This window comes from Chrysoperla carnea, chromosome 2, assembly GCF_905475395.1.
Source record: "Chrysoperla carnea chromosome 2, inChrCarn1.1, whole genome shotgun sequence".
NCBI lineage: Eukaryota > Metazoa > Arthropoda > Insecta > Neuroptera > Chrysopidae > Chrysoperla > Chrysoperla carnea.
In genome coordinates, this window is record NC_058338.1 from 51,965,735 (window position 1) to 51,990,323 (window position 24,589).

At 29.4% G+C, this 24,589-nt stretch overlaps 1 protein-coding gene across 1 annotated transcript in view; it reads right to left on the reverse strand.

The window, feature by feature from the left end:
* LOC123292755 (protein O-mannosyl-transferase TMTC1-like) overlaps nucleotides 1-24,589 on the reverse strand; it is a 188,655-nt gene that overhangs the window by 83,545 nt on the left and 80,521 nt on the right. The gene's annotated exons all lie outside the window — the stretch shown is intronic.

The window sequence follows — 24,589 nt, forward strand, 5'->3', positions numbered from 1 at the left end:
GTTTGTTTTATTAATCAATTTTAGGTTTATTAATCCATGTTCATAAAAACTCAATATCTTGTACTTATAATATTCATATTTTGGGCATAAGTTAAACAGGAAAAATAAAAAATTGCACGGCTGACCGAAAATTAAAAGTATCTTAACATAAATTGTGAAACTTTTGCTACAAACACAAATTATATATATTTGCTATACTCAATTTCAAATAATAATTAGTTAAGTCCAAAGAATCATTTCGAATCTTCCAAACGATTTAATCAGAATATTTAGCAAGCAAGAAAAAAAAGAAACACACCCTTCCGAAACATCATAATTAATGGGATTGACTGAAAAAACAATTTTGGTTTACAGAACATGTGCTCGGGAATGTTCTCTTTAGGAGCTTCAGGTAATAGACACGGTGCATATCGTGAATTATTGTTTCCAACTTTCATTCGGAACGCTTTATCGAAGAACCAACGGGGCCCTTTGGGCAGGAATTCGACAAGGTTTGAAAAATTTCTTACACCAGAAGCTCTGAAGGGGAGCGTTTTAGAACGAGCGTTGGTCTAGTTTCTCACATCCAGTATTCATATCAATAACTGATAGCGAATCAATGGTTTTGTTCCATTACCAACTTTTTATAAAAACCATATAAAAATGCATTTGGCATTTTATTACATATAGTTTTTTGTAATAATGCAAAAAAATTGAATGTAAAATTCATTAGTGTCAACTATCAAATAATATTCAACTACAGAAATACAGAAACTTGAAATAAAAACCATTAAAAATTATGAACTAACAACTATTTACAACAAATATTAATGTCATTTCTAAAATATAATATGTCTGCATTACACTCAGGCACAAAAAAATCATTATTTTATTAAAACAATAAGTAATAATTGTATTTGTTTTTTTTTTTTCGTTCACACTTCATAATATAATAATAATAACTGTTTTAATAATAAATAATATACTTTATGATACGTTCTGACATCTCCAGATGAAACTCTAAGTATACAAACCATTTAGGAGTATTATATTTAGAGTAAGTAACTAAATAAGTATCTAGTCTTTGTAAATAGATGGTGAATATACAGAAGAAAATAAGAAGAATTACGAAGAAGAACAAATGTATTTATTTGTGAGACTTATAATACAGAATGTTGCAAAAAATATCATTATAGTTAACTGTAAAATAGGAATTCTTTTTGTTACTGTTGGCGCCTAGACTAATTGAATTGAATCAAATATCGATAAATCAAAATTAGAGACTGTTTAATGAATCGACACGTAAGAAGTCGGCACTAGTTGATAAGTAAAAGTAGCATTCAGTTCGTTCGAATAGTTATTAATATGAATCTGGTAAATTCCAGTTAGTTGGGAATATTAGTCTATTTCAATTTGTTTAGAATTAATTCTGTTAGTTGAGTTTAGTTAAGTTAAAAATTATCGAAGGATTTAGTGATTCCGAAACAATATTATTAGTTAATACAAACAATTAGTTTATACAAAAATAAATACAAACAATTATATAAGAAAAGTGAACTCGGAATTTTGGAGGAAAACAACATCGTCAGCCGACAATTGGTGATTAACCAATAATCCCCTTTTTTACGCTTCTATCCTAAATCACCAAACAATACTGGCAGAAACCGTATAAGGTAAGTCCGTAAGAAATTCTATTTGTGTAATTGTTTTAATTTTCATTAGGTTTTGGAATAAATTTATTTTTTCTTAGAATATACAGTCCACACTCGTGAAAGTTGCTATTTTAGGCGCGTCCAACATCATATCGTTACTTTACCGTTCCGCTAAGTGATTTTTAATATCGGGAAAAAATGATATCGCTAACTTGATTGATACATTAGAAGAATTCTCCGCTTTAAAAAATCACGTAAGGATTTCATGTCTCTTGTTATAAACTCCTAAATTCGGAATAGTCTGCAGTTTTGTTCATGAATCGGTTACTCAATGCTTTTAGATAAGTGGTGTTTTTAAGTTCAGTATGATCTAGTTCTGTATCTCGTATCCTCTATACTTTTCACCGCCCTATGTACACCACTATGTTATGCTACAAAAAGTGAGATTTTGGAGGTTTTTCAGTGTAACAATTGATTTACGTAGCTGAACCATAGTAGTTTTGAGGTACAAAATGGAACCTTAATCAAACTTTATTAAAGTGATATTACATTTTGAAGTGGTTTGAACAGTCAAGGTGCGAAAATTCAAATTCAAAAAACATGAAACACATACAAAAAAGACCGGCAAGGGTGTGGGTTTCGTTTGCAAAGTTGACAAATCCTACATACCGAATTTCAGTTCATTTGAACCAAAAGAGGCTTCTGAGGATGACTAAATGTAGCAGAAAAACATTTTAAATTTTACGTCCGGCACTTTTAAAAAACCCATTAATTGTGTTCGGGGGTCAAGAGGCGGATTTATAACAACCACTATATTAAATTAAACAGTCACATGAAAGCTAAATCAGAATTTTGAATCGCTATCTAATAGCACTATAGGCAGTCATGAAAACGCATTCTATGTCCATTACGGCCTATCGTGATTTTCCCTAGTAACTGAGCAATTTTAAATAACCTTTGTGTTCTTAATCTTATTAAAGCGTGTTGGCTGTTCTTAGATTACAAAACAGTGACTATTTTAGAACACAGAGTACAAGACTTATTTATATCTATCTATAAGAATAATATAAGGCAAAAGCGACCACTGATAATAGTTTTACAAGTTGTAAACAGTAATTTAGTAATTCTGAAACAATTTATCATGTGAAGATGAAACCATAAATTGCATGTGACATCTTTATTAGAACTTTTCTACGTCTTCTTCCCTAATATTATTTTTGTAGTTGTATGAGTTGAGGAATATTACCTCTATATAATATGGGTTTTGTTTCAATTCTTTTATATCAGTGTTTTGTGTCAGTAAATGTGTGTACTAACATACATGTAAAAATGTGTTAGTCGATTCTTTTGTGTTTTAGTTGAATTTAGTAGTGTTTTTGTATTGTGTTGTTGTGTATAGTGTTGGATATTCTTCAATGCCCTTATCCTATTCGAACTGTTACAACGTTTTAGTATTGCTTTCTTAATATTACACAGATTTTACTCGCAAAGTCTTAGTTGGGTCTGTTTTTACCATTCGTTAAATCTAAAATAAAAAACGAAGGTTTTAACGGTTTTATAAACTTATCATTAGAGTTACGCTTCTTTATACATGAAATGTTGAGCTAAGTAAATAAAGTAATTTACCTCGTTAAATAACGCATAGCCTTTGTGCCAATCATTAAATTACTAATGGGCGTAAATAATTAAAAATAAAGAAATAAAAATATGAGGTAATGAAATAACAAATTTTCTGCTTTTCCAAGGGTCAAAACATCATCATGGTTCAAGTAGTACCTACTTCAAAAGAGGGTAGACAATGTTAAATTAATGACAATTGTTCAATACACATAAAGTTGGGAAGGTGTCTTTTTCCTAGATACCGAATGTTGAAATTTTAGAATGAAAAGAACATTTTTGTGAACCGATTCCGTTCTGGAACCGGAAAACTCCTTTTCTTTGATTTTTACAACGAAAAAAAACCTATTAATAAAAATTAGCCATTTCTCAAAATTTTACGAATTTGTTATCAAAATTTGGTAGGCGAAATAGTCAAATTAGGTTTTTGTATAGCAAAATAGTAAAATTTTGAGTGAAATTTTGAATTTATCGCAGATCATCCCACACTTTGCATAAAAATGCCTCAAATGCAAGAATATATTATATTAACAGTCGAAAGTAAGTATTTTGTTAAATCAAAAGATACTTGCTTTCTTGGATTAAGTACTACGATCGTTTAATCAAGAAATATTGATTGAAATACTGTTGAAAAACTGCCAAGTAAACGCTTTTACTTCAATACAAAAAGTTTTATTGCTCGACAAAAACTAGATCTTAGATCTACAGATAGAGAAGTATCATATATTTTTTTTTAAATAATGTACAAAGATTTAATAGCCCCTTATCCGCAAAGATAACTTTTATAACAGTGTTTAGGTCGTTCAACCGTGAACCTGTTGAACGCTGCCTAAAGTTCTAACTCTTTACAATTAAATGATTGTTAGTTGGTAGCACTAACAATTCAAAATATGTTTACAATTTACAACTGTAAAATTTTCGTGCTACCTGCTCATCAATCATTCGTTATTGTTCTGTTTTCGCTTTGGCTTGAGGCACACGGTCTCAACGCAATTCAATTCAAGTTTTATTTCAAAGTGAATTTCAAATTGTATTTAATCTCTAATTTCTGGAGGAGAATCATATTCTCTCCAAACTAATTTCGAATCAATTAAGAGTGTTTTTTTCATATAATTCTATATTTACCGTCTTTGCGTAATTCACATTTCAAATTTAACGGTTTTCGGTAATGATATTTTTGAGTGCTACCACTTGCTAATCGGGTGTTATCTGTAGTATTTCAACATTAAACTCAATTTAAAATAATCAGTGTAACAATATTAATGTAATGTGCTTTTTGGATGTTATTGGCAAATTTTGAGTGCATGGTTTTTTTTTTGTATGGTCGAAGTTATCAACGTGGTGCCGTGTTTAACGTTGCACGAGGCACGAGGCATGGGGTTTGATTGACCCTAAAATTCTCCCTTTTCCAACTTATTTCCCAAACAAACCTCATCGTACTAAATCATTTGGCCATCAAAAACACGTAAGTACTAATTTCATTTTTCATACAATCCATTAAGTCAGTCAGTATCATTTTTGTTCGGGCTTTGCCCCTACAAACAGATTAATTTGTAAATTTTTAAAGTATATTTTAAACGTTAAAGTATATCTTTAATGTTGTAATCACTTTTAGGTCACTTTTTGTATTGCTTTGGTAGATTTAGGTCACTTTTTGTATTGCTTTGGTAGATTTAGGTATAAGTTATATTTGAGTATTAAAGATTAGAAAATAATATTATTTCGTAACAAAACGTTAATTGAATGAGATACAGTTATAATAAATTTTAAGAATATATTAATCAAAACGAACCTGTATACATACATACGAAGATATATAAATAATCGTGTATACATATACACAAGTAAATACAAAACAATATTGTTGGACGTTATGTATGGTTAACGGCCCGTATTAAATGTTGTGAAAATTGTTTGTAAATTGGAATTTTATATGGCTTATATATATTCTTTATATGTATAAAATAAATATCTATATAATTTAATATGAGTTACAATCGAGAACATCTCATAATAGTATAACACACTTAAAGTACAAACAGTTAATAATTTAAAAATTAATTTTGACCAGAACTTACAATGAAGAACATGTATTACAATAAATTTATGTAGAGGAAAGGAAAGCAAAGCGGCACTACCTGGTAGACTGGGCCGTTTCTATAGATTCTAAGCTGATTGTGTTTTCTATAAAAAAACATTATCGCCGGCATTCTCTTAAAGCAAAACGGACTGAGAAAAACGGACTATAGAACTCTCTAGGAAGAAACAAGAAGATCTCATTTAAGGGAAAATGGGGCTGCTAAATTTTTTTTCCTTTCTTTCATCTAATGGTTAGGGGGGAGGTTATAGTGCTACAAAACAAATACCTTCTGTAAAATATTCAAAAAATCGTTTCCAATGCATGATAGGTTTGAGAACATGCAATAATTATAAAATATTCTTCAGTGTCAAGGCTAAACTCAACGTCAACGTCAATGTTCCCTTTGGTACGCCAGCAAATTTTGTTTGAAACATTTTTTTATGACTTACCTACCTTACAAAGTATTTGTCATTAATAAAGTAACAATTTAGAATTTTATAAATTCTTATTATATCCGATTGTGCAACCGAAAACTAATACGTCTCAAAAACTTTCATTGAATGTTTGTGCTTATCAATTCCCGTCCACTCTGTATATTTTTGTATTCGGTAGTATTCCAACAATATTTTATTACAAGCCATTTACTTCATATTCGTAATAAATTTTATAATAAAAATGACTGACACAACTCTCAAGTCTGTCACTGTGTTTAAGTGAACTTTATACAGGATGATCAAATCCAAAGATACTGTGATTGCGAAGTAATTGCAATGATTTGGATAAATAAATGTATGAAATAATGTTATTTCTGTTGAAATTTTTATCTTTATTATGCGGTATTATCATATGAGAAAATATCGCATGGTTATATTTCTTGAAAAAATTTGATGAAACTCCTTAGTAATTTTAATGGACTGTACGAGCTAATCGTAGCTCTCACCGTCAACATTAACCAATCCATCCCTGACATGTTCCAAAATGTTCCATTAAAATTTCAAAAGAGAAACAGACCATAAATCAGTTAACCATTTTGTTTCTTCTGGATTGAATTTAATTTAATTTGTTAATTAACCTTTTCAGTCGAATGGTTGAACCTTAACAACAATCAGCACATTTTCATTTCCCCACACAGAAACAAAGCTTTTTATTGTATTAAATTATCCTGAAATTTCATTTAGGAGGAGGATTATAAAAAGTTTTTTAGAAATTGAGACTGATTGCAAAATACGTAAGTAAAAGTAAATAAATAAGTCAATAGGGTAATTTCCTGTTGTCAAATTTGCCACATTACCCATAAAATTGTAAAAGTAGACTTGACACCATAATAAAATTTGAAAGTTAAATTAAAATTTATAAAAAAGTGAAAGAGTTATAAACATTCAAAGATTGTTGGCTGTCTCTTTGTTGAAATGCAAAGTTTTATATCTAATCTCTATGTCAATCCCGTGCAATGACGTCACTAGACGATATTTTCCTCTTTATTTAATTAAGAGTTTTAAACGTTCATATTTTGGAAAATCCAACTTTATTCTTCTATTCGTGAAGTGAGAATTTTTTATTTGAAGTGATAGAAAAAATTAAGTCAACATCCCCATCGAAAGATAGAAATTGCGGTGAGCTGAAGTAGAAAATTTACCTACCTTGGCCACTTTCTCCTCCCACGTGTTTTTGTATAAATCAAAGTAATATTTTTTTCTTTCGAAAGATCTTGTACAAAGAGAGCAATTATTTGTTAGTTAGTTTCAAATTAAGAAAATTAATACAGTCAAATTTATTCCACTTTTACATCAAATTATGAAATTACATTTCACAGTTTGTTTGTCTTTCACGTTGCGAAGTTTATTATGTTATACATTTTACATCAGTCGCTACACATTTTACAACTCCTAAAAATGTATTAAGTTTAAATATAGAGTTGTACAAATTGTAATAAAAAGTGTAGAAATTGTAGGTAAAAATAACACACTTTACTATCGATTCAATTTCAATTTTTCTTCAAACCATGAAAACTGTTTTATTGTTAAAACTTCCTGTATACAAACGTATTAAAAAGAGTTTTCACGGTGAGCTTTTGTGGTACGTATTTTCGTGCTTGTATATATCCATATATCCACACATACGTACCACCGAATTGTATTACTTTTTTATACTTTTTTTTTTTTGGTATTATTTTATAAAAATATTGGAAGATTCAGGTGTAAATTCATTCAAGAGTGGGTTATTTTTTTCCTTTTCGGTTTTATTACAACAAGAATGTGAACTATAAAACCTTTCAACGACGAAAACGATTTTTATATTTTGTAATACATCATAATGTAAAGTTTATTTTTATGTACGAAAAATTTACCTTGATTCTTGAACTGAATACAGAACACAAAATCACTTAAAAATGAAATACTTAAAATTATTTCTTTTTATTATTACACACAGTAATATACGCAAATAAAAATTAATATATTAAATATCCATTTAGAATATTTCATACATTACTAGATTGATACCCGCCCGCTTCACTGGGATTAAAAGTAAAAACCACCACTTTACAGCCTTCACCCTCTCTTGATATACACAGTTTTCTATTTTGTTAAATGTAACTTAGTCATAATTTATTGAGTATATCAGAATAGTTGGCCATGATTTGTTTCATATTTACTATTTTTTGCATAAAATAAAAATTGCTATAAAAATTTAAAAAATGGTAAATGTCACATTAAATTAAATTTAATTATTTTTTTAAATATATCTTTATAAATTATAGTTCATGTGTTATTCTGATATATCAGCTATATCGGTGTACAGTTTCATTAAAAACCATTCGCATGTTTTAGCATGAAAGCGTAACAAACAAACATTCTTACTTTCACATTTATAATATATAGGGAACGGATTACGTGAGCATGGAAAATTTACTATTTTGAGAATGAAAAATAATATCATAATTGTACGCAAAATGATTTTTAATTGTTGCCACGTGATCCAAAACGGTTTGGATTGGTTTTTTGTTAATTTAATTGCTTATGACCCCAGGAATTTTAGAGCATACCTTATATCACAAACACCATTCGCATTATGAGATACCGTTTATATTGATTTACATTGAACGAAGATAAATGGAGTTTTCTTTTCTGGTGTATAATTTTAAAGTTTTGATTTTCATGTCGCTGAATCTTTTTCTGAAGGATATGTAATTTTTTGTGTGCAGAGCTACAAATTGATTATCGAACGTAAGGAACTACGAAAAAATGTAAAGGAATCATTTTTTTAAATATCTTTAAGGATTTGAGCACTTCCACAGCCTCTTCAAATAGAACTTGAAGGTTGAAAATCTGTGTGTTGATCTACTTAGTGTCACAGAGTGTCTTTTAGGTGTGTCGTCTTCTCAGTTTCCCTTCGGTCTTTTTTGAGTTAAAATAACATGGATTTTTACTGTTTTTAAAGCTTTGATCAAATTTAGCTAGAAAAATAGATGAAGATTCACTTAGTGTCAAGAAAATGCCTTCCCTCACCTTTCTGAAATATCCTGAATTTTAGCCCTCCTTTAAAGCCCCACAAACCACGTCAAAACAAAAATCGAATGCAATAAAAAAATAATAATAATAAGCCCCTCATAATAAAATGCATCTAGCAAAGGAAAATGTGACCTTGGTGGAGGAGCTCTGCTGCTCACAAGTTTTTTATTGTAACAATAAAATAATCTACGTTCTATTAAACCAATAAACATTATAGTTCCAAACATATTTTTATGTTACCGTGCATAGTATCGAAATATCATTAGAGCGGGTAAGAAAAATTTAAAGTGAACTTACATAGACTATTTTCTCTATGCTCATCGGCACTTACCTGAGATCGAAGCGAGAGGCCTATTTAGCTATTTAAGCACTTTAGGGTGGGCGTCCAGCACATATTGGATTGTATTCAGAAACAACGAGCTGAAAGCACATTTCTTTTTTGTTTCTAGAAATTAATTAACGTAACGTACACTGAAGTATGTATTGGGAGAAATATGCATAAAACTGAAAATTAAGAACTATATAACTTAGAAAATTATTATTTAGACATTTTTACCTTTGCTAGTTCTTTAAATACTACTTCTTTATAAACGGATGTTTTAAAATATTTGGACAATGCGATATTTTTTTGATTAAAATAAATAGTTGTAATGGCTTGTTCCCCAAAATACATAAATTACGTTCATTTTTAACCACGTTAGCCCTATCTATTTCAGCAGCAAGATGAACAAAATAAATTAGTTTTAAACGCAGCACATTGAAATTGTTTGTCTATATACACAAACAAGAAAAAAAAAAAGCCTAAAACTTGTATTTTCCTATAAAATACATTAGATTAAAAAGCAGAAACCACCCACCCCTTCATCGATTCCGCTTGTATACACACAAATGTGATTGCATAACATCATGTGTTCACAGTCGTCACAACACCCATGACCCAACCTAGTCATCGTATCGGTCGAGGGTTGAAATCGTGAAACACAATAAAAATAAGCAGAGCTTTCAGATCAAGCTATAAAAGCCAAATGTTAAACATTTATATTTTGGTTTTGACTTGGTTTGGCTGGCTGACTGTTTCACGACAATGGCTCTTTTCAATATGTGTTTTCAATTTTATTTAAACATATGCATATTGAAATTTTTTGTGTATGTGAAACTTTATCTGTTACAAGAATGTCAAATACTTTCATACAATTTTTAAACAGTTTTTAGATAAAGTACATTCTATCAAACCAATCGAAAAATGATTTTTATTGGTATGTTCTGATTGCCGGCTTTTAGGGACTTTTTAAGAAAAAATAAATTGTTGCGCTTGACATGATTTTAAGAAGTTCAGGTTCGAGTCCTGGTTTGAGTGTATTTTTTTCAATTCTCTTTAATTAGGATTGCTAGATAAGATATTTGTCAATATTTAGTTTACGCTGTATGTATCATATTAAAATTCATCAATTATAATCGAGAGACTTTGATGTAAATAAATATTGTATACATGATTAAAAGTAAACAAAAACAAAAAGTAATAATAATAAATAAGTCAATAAACAAAGTAAAAATAAAAATTCAATCAGTTGAAAAAATTGCACTCTGTGTCTAGAACTCGAGTAGCGTAATTGGTAGGGCGCTAGGCATGAATCCTAGAAGTCCGTGTTCGAGTCCTGGTTCGAGTGTATTTTTTCTCTTCTCAATTCTTTTTAATTAATCACAATTACTTACAATTATCAAAATCTAAAAAAAATTTTATTTCTCGATAAAGGAAGAACTCTCGTGTGATGGGTGTCGCACTTTCATCATAATATATGCCGCTTTCTTACTATAAATCGCTCAATGACTGTCTTGTGTTATAAATATATTATTAAGCTCTTATTAGTAAATGTTATATCAAAAACAATAACTCATCGGTACTAAAGTGACTATGAATCATATTTACAATTGCGTTTAATTTAATTTCAACTCATAACTTTTATGAATAATGAATAAAACGATTCACAGAAAATATAAGAATGATACATACAAACATAAATTTAAAAGGATTTACTTTTAAACAAAACAATCTGTACATCTTTATATTTCGTTTAAACAAGATAATAAAATAAGTATAATATTTTTGTAAAATATTCTGCATTCAAAACACTAACTCTACTTGCAATATAATATTTTTGCCCTAATAAAAAAAATTGGGAGAGGTATTTTTTAAAGCAAAAATTCCTATTTTCTTGTATATTATTATTGTATTTTTTAACTTTCTGATATAAAGTTATTATTTTCACCCTGAGAATCAAAACATAATAATTTTATGCCACTACCATGTCAAATAAGTACTTGGTTGATGTAATAGAATACACAGTAAAAACTATTAATCTAAATTTATTTAGAGTAGGCATGGGAAAATGTGGCTTAGAGAAGACACTCATACTTCTGTATCTAAAATACGAGTAAGACAGTGACAGCCTAACCAGTGATAACTAAAAATACGAGTAAGACAGAGAGACAACATTTTTTTCTACCTATCTATCTCAAGAGAAACTGAGATAGGTCTTCCTCTATGAGCAATGCGGACTTGGATAAAGAGACGCACAATAAAGTTTATGGCACCCAATAAAGTTATAACAATGGTTACTTCGACTTAAAATAACTCGCCCATGCCTGATTTAGAGTCTTTGTGAACAACTAATGATTCATTCAGTTTTTGGGTCATATCCAAGGTTGCCTTTAATTAATACATCCTGATGTTTTCTAACAAGTTAAGGATTCGCAACAAGTAATTTAAGTTTTAAGGAGAAAAAAAGGATCCCTGCTGTCAAGCCCAAACTAGCAATTGCAATGGTCAGAATCATTTGAGCAAAGATGTTGGGTTCAATATAAATATCTTATAAGTTGTTAACGATTTCTTCAGGTGATCGACCTTCCCTTTATTACATAGACAAGTCTCTTACCACGGCTTTATAACATTTTTCAGACGCTTTGTACTAATCAAACGCTTGTGTTTTGAGTGTTATACACTAGCTAAGTTAAGTCTGAGAGGGATCAGAATCTATCGTTTTAGAAATTAAGTGCCAAGCCTAAATTATTGAATAACAAATTGATTCAGAAATTTTATTGGTCTGGATTTCTGAGGCTGTATCCACGACGTCTTGTTATAGTTTTTTTTATTATTCTAAACCATAAAATCTAGTGGTTCTCGTTGTTGAAACGATTTTGTAAATACCAACCTAACATTGCTTATATGTATATTAAATATGAAATTGTGAGCACACATTCAGAATACTTTAATAGTACACCTCGATTTCGACATTTCGATTCTCTATTCTACGACATAGATCGTAACGGCTTGGTAAAATATGAAAAATACGATAGCATAGAATCCAGGTATGTTTTTCTTCATGGATCGTCGTATTCTAGAACTATACAATACTTCGAAATGTTTTTTGATATTTGAATTTGGTGTATGTATATGCTTTAAACGTGGCATGCATTTTCTAATATCGGAATTTTCTCTTCAAACAAAATACAAATATCAATGCTTTTACTTCGCAAATAATACAGGAGGAGTCTTAAAAAATTTTCTAATGATATAAAAAGGGTTTGGATAATGTTAAGTTAAGTTGAAGCTCCAGTTGTCATATGAGAATTTTATTATGAGAAGCGGAGTTATGTCTTTTATGCATATTAGTCCAATAACCAGGTACATTTTTTCTGCAATTCAAAGCAGAAATTTTTTTCTTGTTGGAATTTGTTCATAAGTATCGATTCAAACCGTAACAAACCAACAAATAAACATCCTTACATTCACATTTATGATATAAATAGGGATAGATACCCGTATAGCACAGAACCGATTACTTAAAACACACAACTTTTAAATCGCTTTTTACTCCATTTCTATGAAAAATATAAAGGTTTTCAGTTTTTCTATAAATGTCTTCGGAGAGTTACGTTGTCTTTCCTTATGCCTATATACTTTCTTTCACGCTTTTTATTTTAAGAATTGAAGACACTTCCCTAGGAATACTGCGTACTGGTTGGTACACTTTAATCAACTGAGAACTAGGTTAGCTTCTGGTTAGAAAATACCTGGAATTTTTGTGTAGCGGCAACACAATTTTACTGCATTTCGTTCATGGTTAAAATGTTTGCGCTACTTTCAGCTAGATAACGTTTCTTGAAAGGTGAAAAACCAATATAATGAATTAACGCAAAAAAAATACATCAGAACATGAAATACAGCAACAATTCGTCACAATTTTGAGAAATAACAAGTTTATATTCAAATTTTAAGTTTGAAAGCTTCCTTGGATTTCCAACTCTTTAAGGCATACTCACGGCGGTCCACTCTGTATATTTGTTGTTTGTTTGTTTTTTTCTGTTGTTACCGAATATCGTTCGACAATACAACAAGTTAACTAAGCTCTGTATAACAGTGGTTTAGATAACATAACATAGAAGCGTAGCTGAGTTGATTGACTTTGAATAACTGCGTTTCTTTGTGTAGGTATTGTATAAATACTGTGTAGTCAAATTTAAATTTTGAATAGATTGATTCTATTGTTGGGAATTCATTCATTCGTGTATAAGATGCGTATTTTAGATAATACGCATCTTTTTGAACAAGAATAAATTCAATTACGTAGATATCAAGAAAAGTATTATTATTTACAGTGAAAATAGATTTAGCTGTATTTTAAACTGAAATGTTTTCCATATTTACTAATCTTTGTTTCGTTCTTTTCAATTTGTTTCTCTACTTGAGAACTGATTCAATGTACATATTGCCAGTATTTTAAAAAAAGGTGGCACATACAAATTCTGTAAGCTGAAATTATGGTTTGTTTTTCATATGTAGTGCCAAATTAATTGATTTTTTTTTTCGCATTACGATTGTAGTTACTCAATACTCAACACTTTTCAAAACATACGCAAATTTAGCATACGTTGTGTATTTTTTCTTTTAGCAAAAAGTTGATGTTGAATGAGCGTATGACTTGATTACAATTTAGTAAATGAATGATATCCAAGTCATTTTACCAATAAAATATAAAACTAGACTTGATAACTTAAGATAATTTGAAAGTCAAATTAAAATTAATTAAAATACGAAGAATGTTAGATTAAGTATGTAGTCATTTGTAAAGTGTCTTCCCCTCTGTTTAATTAGAATGCAATACCTCGATTTTAAATTTTGCATTGACGATTCCTGACGAGCACAAAGATAAAATTGAATTTACTAAGAACATGTTACAATTTTTAAATGGTCGCTATTCTTAAAAACTCAATGTAAAAAAAATATTCTAAATTTTTTGCACGAGTGTGGCATTTAATTACTGAGTTAAATTAAGCTATAACGGCACTAAAAAATCGGGTGATGGGTGTTTTTACAATGCTATTTTGAACAAAATCTCTATAATTTTAAGCATCATCTTAATTACTTACTGAATTACAAATTATATGTGCGGCAATCTTACTTTATATAAACTTTCGATGACTTGTCCTCTTAAAAAAATTTGATTTCCTCAATGCAGTAGTTAAAAATTTTCTTATCATTCGTTCTAATAATAAAAACATTAAATATTTATTATAAACCGAATCAATTTGAAATAGAGAAATCTCCGGGGAAAATTTTAATATATTTAACCGAATAAAATTTTTTTTCCAATGTTTTTCATAAACTAGGTATAGTCGTGTCATTTTAGCATTTCATATCGAATTTTTTTGCACATCAACCTATTGAGCCAGTTTTTTTTTTAAATGATCAGGAGTCCATGCATCGGAATCTACATCTAACTTGTTGCCGCTAGAAAGTTTTGGTTTTTGCTATGGGGAAAATAGGCCATCATTAGAATCAATTTATAAGGTGATTTTTGAAAATTTTAAAACCTTGAAAATATGGGTCAGACACCTATACTCGGGGGGTTTTCGGGGTCTCTGATCACTATTCCGAAATCAACATTTCGATATAATCTCCCCCTCTTGGGGTAAGTTACCTCGTTGTTCGAAAATTGCAATATTCTGTAAATATTCAACAAAATGGATCAAAAAGTATACTCAGGGGTTTTTGGGGTCACTGATCACGATTCCGAAGTTATAATGAAGATGTACTCCCCTCTTCTGGAGTTATTCACCCCCGCTGGTCCAAAACAGCAGGATTCTTTTTCGCCCTTCGTTGACCTAACACTGCAATTTTCTGTAAATATTCAATTTGATCAGATTCAGAATAGTGAGCAGCGATCCCGAAAACCCCCAAAATGTACGTTTCTGGCCCATTTTGATGCATATTCTGAAGGTTTGAAATTTTCAAAAATCATCTATTATAATAATGGGCTTATTAGGCCCATAGCAATGGCATAACTTTCTAGCGGCAAGAAATTATTGGACCTTCCTGAACATTTAAAAAAAAAAAACTGGCCCGATAGGTTGAGGTATATAAAAATTCTTCATTTTAGCATTTTGATCTAAAGTTATTCGTCTAGTAGTAGGCATAAATGTTGATCGGTCTAACTCTACTTACACATACCATACATATACATTGTAAAACATATTTTTCGAATAAAAATACACAACTGACCTTTTTTTTCGTTTTTATTGTAATAAAGAAATAAAAATGGAAACATACACGAATACATAAACTTTGTTGGTTGGTACACAGTTCTTAAATTCCAAGTTGAAAAAGATATAAAAAAAATGTGATTTATGTGTCTATTTATACTTTTTTTCTATGTTCTTATTGATTTAGTTTTTTAGAGCTTCCTTGTGTGTGCTTTTTTCGTTTTTTATTAAAAACAAAATCTGTAAAAATAAAAGGAAAAATATTGTTTTGTTTTAAAAAAAATAGGCAATTTAAAAGTATTCTATTAATTATTCTATTAAGAATCGAGTTCAAGATGTTTACTTGTAACCCTTCCGAATGCAGTTTCTTCTTTAGTTTATATGTTAAGTTTGATTGATTGCGAATATTTATAATTAAATCTTATGTTACGTTTTTTAACGTTTGTCACATACCAACACGCTTTTAGACTATACATTGTTGTAGTCATAGCGCTCGATAAACCTTTTTATATGCCAAAAGCAATAGCGATAAATCCTATTGTGTTATACTATTTTAATTTTTGGTACAAAAAAAGATTGACAGATGGCTTTACTCTCTTAAGTTGGAAAGGAAAAAGCTAAAATAAGCTAATAGCATTGAAACCTCTAAAAAATTATCTTACAGGTATTCTTCTTTGCAGTGAGTCAAGTAATGACTTCGGCTGGTATTTTTAGTGACTCGTAGTGGATATGACTATTTTGCACTTACACGCAAAACTTATAGTAGCAATTTTTTCACCTGTATTTGGCCACCCATTAAAAAGGAGTTTTTATTTCATCAAAAGGAGGAATTATTTTTAAATTTGGTGGGTGTAAAATGGCCTCTATCAATGGTGCATTTTATCGTCAAATTGATTTTGTAAGCAATGATTAATATTATATAGTGATTTGGTAATAAATTGTTTGAAGTATTCAAAATACAACATAATTTTTTCAAATTTTTAAATTAATATTTAATGCCTAAAAAAATTAGTTAGTGTGAGATACTCGTTTTTGATGATATTACAACAATATAAAAAAGAAGTAAAAAGACCTATTTTCAGCGTTAAATTAAAGTTATAAATAATGGAACTAAACATCCGGGAATGGAAATTTTTTCTTGGAAATTTCTTTAAGATTTTTTTTTTTTTAATATCTTAAATATTAATATTTCACAAAAATATCGAAAAACTAAATACCCTTTTTATCATCTCATACCTTTTTTTCAACATTTTGTGAATTTTTATTCATTTAGTTTAGTTTCGGCATGACGTCTGAATTTTCGTATTTACATATATGCAAGTGCACGTGATACTAAAAACCATTTGGTGTACAATGTTTTGAATTTAGAACAATTAACAATAAAACAAAACAATACTTAGGCTCTAACATCTACTAGAGCACACCCCTTTCTTGCTTGTACCTAACACGCAACAATTAAGGAATAACAACGATGACTACCAATGAATACAGTATTTTTAGTATTTAATTACAAGGAAAAGACCACAAACCACCGTCCTTAATAACTTACTGATAACATCACCGTTGAGACTAATATTATATTCGTTTTGTCTAGCTGGATAACTTTTTATAGAAGAACATCAAATTAAAGAACGAAAAAAGTCTCAACGATAACGTAAACAGTAAATTTTTTTGTGTAGGCATGCGGTTTTTTGATAATGTTGAAAAAGTTAAAGTAAATGTACAAACGGAACCTTATTAAAATGAATATCTAAGTTTTCCCAAAACTGGTATCATCTACTACTTGAAAACCTACTTGCCCTGCCAATTTTTTAATTCTAAGAAGAATAAAATAATAGATTCTAATAGACAAGTGATAATGAGATAATCTTCACTGGGAATTCGAGATTTATTAAAATGCTTAAAAATTTTCATTTCTAGTTTGGATAATTTAAAGTTCGTCCGTAATGGTGGTGCTTTTTTTAGGACGACGTGTTTTGCTTAATTCAATAATCGAAATCTAAAATAATTCTACTTTCAGTTAAAGCTATGCATAGACGTTATTTGGAGCTTATTTAATCCATTGTTTATATCGCTTTACGAATAAGTTATACTCGTCTAATGGTCTGGGGACCGTTGCTTTTATATTTAAAAGAATTGCAAACCGTTTTAACCAATAAAATTTTTAATGTTTAAACAAAGTGTAATAATATTAAAACTTAAACAGAATATAAAAAATATATATATATATATATATATTATAACTTCTTTATCGTACTCTATGGCATGAAATTAATAAGATATTTGTAATAAGGATGACCTTTTTTTACAAGGAAGGAATTGTGTAATATAACTGTTCCGTTCTTAGTAATAAAAATATTTATTTAGATATCACACACAGAAAACTATTTCAAGTTGCTGTTCGCTTGTACAATACAAAAGACGATTACCTATGTTATGAGCACATAGAGAATATAATATATATACAGTGTTACAGGGTGTAATAAATGTCCGTGGGCTGAATTTCACGTTGAGGAATCTAGTAGGAAATCTAGAACACTTAGTTGTGAGCTTTTATCTTGTTCAGCTCGGCTAGTCCATTCGTCACGTAAAAATCTTATGATTTTGAATTTGATATGTGTATCATTTCGTTTTGTGTATAATAAACTTAAAAGAAAACAATCAAATTATATATATGTCTGCACGTAAACATTTGTATTAAAAAAGTGGAATAGTCGATTTTACTGTACCGGGTTTGTGGTTGATTATTCTTAAACATCGTTTTATTATTTAATCCCAAAAGAACTATTTGTTTTACCGAAAATATGTCCTTCTTAAGTCAAAACAAACCAAAAACGTTCTTCTTCAACCAGTTTATTCTCTGCTAACATCAGACTTTACTGCCCTCCATTGTATGAGTTATTTTAATGTTATAGAAATCGATTGTTATAATAATATGTTATAGAATACGTTATATAGGTATGCTCACAAAATTCTTAATGGCCAGATTCTTTATCTTCATAGAAAAGTCGGTAAAAATCATAATATTTCAGAGCCTGTCAAACTATACTCGTAGCTTTGATATTCACGGTAACACCTTAACAAAAAAAAGTTCACGCTAATTACTTAAAAGCACTTTAAATCATTAAGAAACCGCGGGAAAGTATTGTAAAGTTTGTCAAAGGTAAACGAACTTGGTGTTTTAGAAGATGACTAAAATTGGGATACTAAGAGCCATTAGATTATCCGAAGAAATAATAATAAACTAAAGCCTCTTCCTTATTTTCAATGAAATTCTTTTTTGAAAATATTGGCAAAGGACTTTCTATCGAAACCACCGGAAAAAATTGGCACAACTTCGTATAAAAAAGGTTTTTTGGGACTAAATCTCAACGGATAAAAATGTTTTAGGGTCCGTATACCTAGTTTAGTAATATAATAATAATGACTTTAACTTCCGATTCTCAGACCATGCCGATAACAGAGGCCACCCACATCATTATTTTTAATCTTTATTTATTTGTTAAACCACATCCGAATATACAATTAATTTTATGATGTGGGTGGAGTCGGTCACTTCGTTCTTATCCAAGGGACGACAATGTGATCATTTTACCGCCCCATGTACCTTCCCAGCCAGTAGTCAATACAAGTTAAGACTAGCCTGCTTAGTTCACATTGCTCACTAGCTGCTTATAGGTTGATATTATAAAAACACATATACTCATTAATCGTAGAACCTATACGCTTGCAATGGGCTTCGATTCATTTGCCTCTAACTCTTTCACTTATCCTTTACACTAAGTTGCCTGCTTGAACGCAAATTATAAGTGTCAAGTGATAAGCACTAAGCGTTACAAAGCTCATGTACGCTTAGCATTATGAACCAGCGTGAAAGGATTTATGGCATTAACCTCACAAGCAGAGTTCCGATAATTTTGCTAAAGTCGATTTTTTTTCCATTCTGCTAGAACCACAAATTATATAACGCTTCTTGCCTTTTCAAATTGTAAGCGATGCATTTTGATTTACAAAATTTCTCTCTATATAGACCAATCTACTTAAGAACCGGCTCTACTATTTTGTTGTTGCTACATCCGGTATAAAAAATGTATAACACAAAATGAGCCATCTGCAAATGCCATTAAAAGCACAGATCGTGTTACATAATATAATATTACTCTCTTCTGATCTGTAGCTATTGAAAGACTGAACAGACAGACTGTTACACAAAGAGACACACACAAAAATAGACAGTCAGATATACAGACACATACAAAATGATAAAGAAAAATGATATAGAAGAAAGAGAAAATATAATAATAATAATAATATCTTATACCATATATCTGACTAATTTTGTGTTTTAATTTTATATCATTGTTTGTACAAAATGTCTTATAAAATGATAACAGCAAATTATTCATTTATGTTAGGTAGATATATATATATATATATATATATATGGTAAGAGAAAGAATAAGGTAGAAGATAGAAGGTAGATAGATAGACACACGTATAAATGTGATGCGTGTGTAAAAAACATATTTCATAATTAATGTATTTAGTATTTTTTCTCCAAAAATATAGACTTGTAAATTGTATAAAACACCACCTTTAGTTCAAATGGGCTGAAATTCGTTGTGTGAATTGATTTTAGGCGGATTGATGTTATAACAGTTAGGGTAAACTTGAATAAGTTGGTAGAGATTCTTTGAAGAAAGCTGTTTTTTTTCACGTTTTAAGGCTTTGTTCATCTGTTCAGCCCTTCGAAATTGATTTATGAGGTTTTTTAAATATAAGGGGTTAAGTAAATGTTAGGTAATTATCTTTTAGTGGTGTCAAGGTCACAACCTCTCAAAATTCACAGCATCTACATCAACAATTCAAGTTCACAGCATCCACAGCAACTTAAAATTAAGCGAGATGGTTGAAAGTTTGTAAGGGAATGGATTTCAAATATGTTTCTTTTGAGTATCAACTTTGCAATATTTCCACATTTGTTTTAATATCGAAATATAATCATTTTCCCGGTACACAAGGTCATGAATACCTCTACAATCAGACCAAATTTTGTTATAAATAATAAAAGATAGTCACGGTACATACAAATCGCACACATATAACTGATATTCCCATATGATACATACTATATAATTTGCGCCTAATTTGGGCTCTCAAGGGTAAACAGTGATGTTTACGGAAAAATGTTTCGATCAAAAATTGTTTATTTTTTTATAAGGAACATTTTTTATATTTAAAACTTTACTCTATCTCTAACGGTTTACAAGGTGGATCCTACGGAGCCAAGACCCAATTGACCTATGTTGCTCATTTACGAACTTAGCCCAACTTTTTACGTCCATAGCACGCTATAAAATTTTAGCTTGATATCTCTTTTCGTTTTTTAGTTATAGTGTTGTTAGGCAGCCTGACAGACGAACAACCGAAAATGGACTAATTAGGTGATTTTATAAACACCTATACGAAAGTTTTTTTGGTAGCATCAATCTTTTTATGCGTTACAAACTTGGGACTAAGCTTAGTATACCTTCATATACTTCATATATACATGGTATAAAAAGCGCCTTATGAGGGGAAAGATGATCTTAATGATGGAACACTGCTACTCATGAGTTTTTATGTTAATATGTATTTTTGTTTATTAATGGCTTTGGTTTTTTTGATTGTTTACGATAGAAATTAGTAATGTTCGGATGATTATTGGCTGTAATTAAGGAAACATTTTTTGTCAGTGATTTGTGTTCGGTATTTGTGTAAGGGTATTGATGATATCTTAAAAAAAACATTAACAAATCGAAGTTACTAAAGTCAAAAATGAAATGGAGCTACCACCGGAGAAGAAAATTGTGAAATTTAAAAATATGTACTAGCAAATTGTCGAGCCTTCAAGAATTTTTGTTAGATTTCACCAGTTCGTTCAAAAAAAATAAAAATAAACTGTTAAAATTAAAATTTTCAATCCTCTACAGTAAAACATAATTGAATTTAGTAAATAATCAAAAATAATAAAATAAACGTACCAATTAAACAATTAAACAATTTTTTAAACAAATAAAACTTGAAGCTTTAGAATCAAACAATCTGTAATTGTTCTTCAGAAGTATATAAAAGATGTTCAAAGATGGTTTTAAGATTTTGAAAAGCTCAAAAATTTAATCAATTTGCATTAATTATTACTGTTTGCAAAAGTTTTTCCAAACATTACACTGCGTTTTCCAAACAAAAAACGGTGAACTTCCGGAAAAAATCACAAAGAGTTTTTTTGACGTAAAATTACCCAAAAAACCTCGGGTAGGTTTAATTTGTTCAAAAAACAGACGTTTGATGGTTTTTCTGGAGGAGTTGGGATATACAAAAATTGAACAAAAAGGGTTTCTGCCAACATCCGGGACATTAATCTATAAGCTTTTCTGAACAATAAATTGACAAAATGCGGTCCTCTAATTTTGCACACTCAAGTCTATCTATCGCCTGCTCTAGAACGAAAAAAAAGTATTATAATCTAGATTCATTAGTAGATAAATTATATCGTACAAATTTTTCTCGTTTATGGAAATAACTTTAAACCAAGATGGAGGCTTTCCAACAAGGGGTAGTATCCCGCCTTTTCAAATTTAAACTTATGATTTTCTCTTTCCACTTTATCCAAAGGCTAAGAGATTGAATATACTCATAAAGTCGGTTAATATTATATTATTGGATTTTCTGACAAAACTAAATTAAAATTACTTTTCTCTTAGACATACCTCATTAAACAGGTTCATCTAATAAGATCGTAACCAAAATTTAATGTCTTCCAACGAAGTATGTCATATTAACAAGAAAAACTTGATAAATACATTTTATACTTTAATAGTTTCAAAAACAAAAACAATTTCACATAAAAATTTAAAAAAATATATATTTATAACGTTCTATATCTCTATAAAAATTCTTGTTGGAAATGATGATTTAAGAGATATACGATACGAAAATCTCAATGTTACTTATAGGTGTAGATATAGTCAAGTCACACTGACTGTATCTAGAAATATTGGAATATATATTATAGAAATGGTTATACAGGTTGAGCTTTTGACCAATGAATATAGACAATACACCATAGTGAAGTGAAAACTGAGTAATTCTTTAAACCTGCCTGTCGTTGAACTTATTAAAGACAAATTTGGGGGAAACATAAATGAAGGTTTCGATCTGAGGTAGAATGTCGTATTCATGGAAATCGATGTACACAGTGCGTAAGAAAGTTGCAGGGTTTGAAAAATGGAATATTTTATTACTACAATCATTTATTAAATGTAACTGACAACACAAAACATGAACAAAATCTTTACATGTTTGCAACTACCAGTCGGTTTAAGTATCAGTTATTGTAATTTATTTGTACTCCGTTTTTAAAGCCTTATGAAACTTTTTTTCATACTCTGTAACATATTACAATCTTAAATAGTTTTCATTGGATATAGATTTCTCAAAAGGTTGATAAAGCTATTTAAAATAAAATAAATTTTTCAGTTACCAAAAATTATTGAAAATTAAATGATAATATTTCTAATTTTAAAATGATCAGATACTAACTTAAAAGTATTATTTTCTAAGATATAGTAATTAAGTTTAAATAAACAGAGGTTATTTCCAAAAATTCAAACAAGAAGAAGAAAGATTCTCCAATATTCGATGTTTGAAAAATGAAGTGGCCGTGATTTGTTGAGGCCAAGTTAAAAACATAGGCAAGAAAAGAAACGGCGTAACTAGCCATAGGGAAATAATGAGTTTTGGTTTTCCCAGACCTCCTAGTAAGGGCCAGCAATCTGTGATCGAGTCATTCGATTTAACCAATAACAAAATGTTACAAAATTTATTCATTTTTACACGGATCCTTTCAACAATTTTTAATGGGTCGGTTCGATCAAATAGGACGATTTCAAAATATGATTGTCATAAAAAAAACACATGATATAGTCCAATAACTATACATTTCCGAGGGTTAAAATTTGCTCATTTTATTTCTGAAACTATTTGATATAAATTTTTTGTAATGAGAAAAAGAGACTTTGATCGTTTTAGAACGTCGATTTATCCTTCTCTAGACGTATTTATTAAAATGAATCACTCTGTACGTACACCAGCATATTTTCTATAAATATTTCTGTAATTCTTCGCCTTTTGGTTTTGGTTACTACTATTTTATGTTATATCCCATTGTTATATATACATTTATATCTAACACAAAAATTTATATACATTGCCTGAGATTTATTAGACCATTACTTCTAAACATATCATAATAAAATAATATTACGATTGTCTGTGTTTGCTTCGTCTTTTGTGGTCATAAAAATTTCTTTTATTTTTTTTCTGCGGCACATATTGCTTGATTGATTGAAATTGTAGTTCTTCTACACAATTCTATATTACGTTTTGAATTCTATCAAGATATTATCTACTTCATGTACGGTAGTATAGGTTACACCTACTGAATTGTAAATGACTTTATCTTCCCAAGTATTTCTATATTTTTTCTTGTTTTATTATTCTATTATATGAGGGCAAAAATGAGTTAGGAATTTTCTTCTTATTTTATTATTCATATGAAAAATTAATAAAAAATATGTTTTCTGTGAGGTAAAAAATAAGAATGAAAGAAAATTTATTTTTATTGTTTTATTATTTATAAAAATAAAATAATAATAAATTCTGTTGACATAATAATTAAATTTTGTTATTTTATTGTGAAATCCAATTGGTACTTTTTCAACTTTATTCGCGAGATAAGTATTCATTAGGAAAATTATTTCTGTTCATTGTATGTTTTGTATGGCTTTTTTGGATAAACAAATTTTTGTGTCCATTTTAAACCAATAAACAAAAATTTAGTCGGGTATGAGTGACACAGATAAAATTATTTTCAACTTTTTAGTACAATGAGAGCTTAGTAAAGTATTTTTTATTAAAATTTTTTATTTAAGATTAAAAAAATGTATATATGGTGGAAGCGATGGGAAAATCAGGACGCCACAACCTTGCCATGCATTGTTATTCAAACTAAATGTATGCTAAATTTCCGCTCAATCGGAAACCGGGAAGTGGATAAAATTTGACTTGCAAGATTTGATTACAGAAAGACAAAGGGAGAGGTGAAACTAAATAAAGGCTAGTAAAAATAACAAATCGAATGAAAATTTGGAAAAATCGAAAGCTTTGGCAGT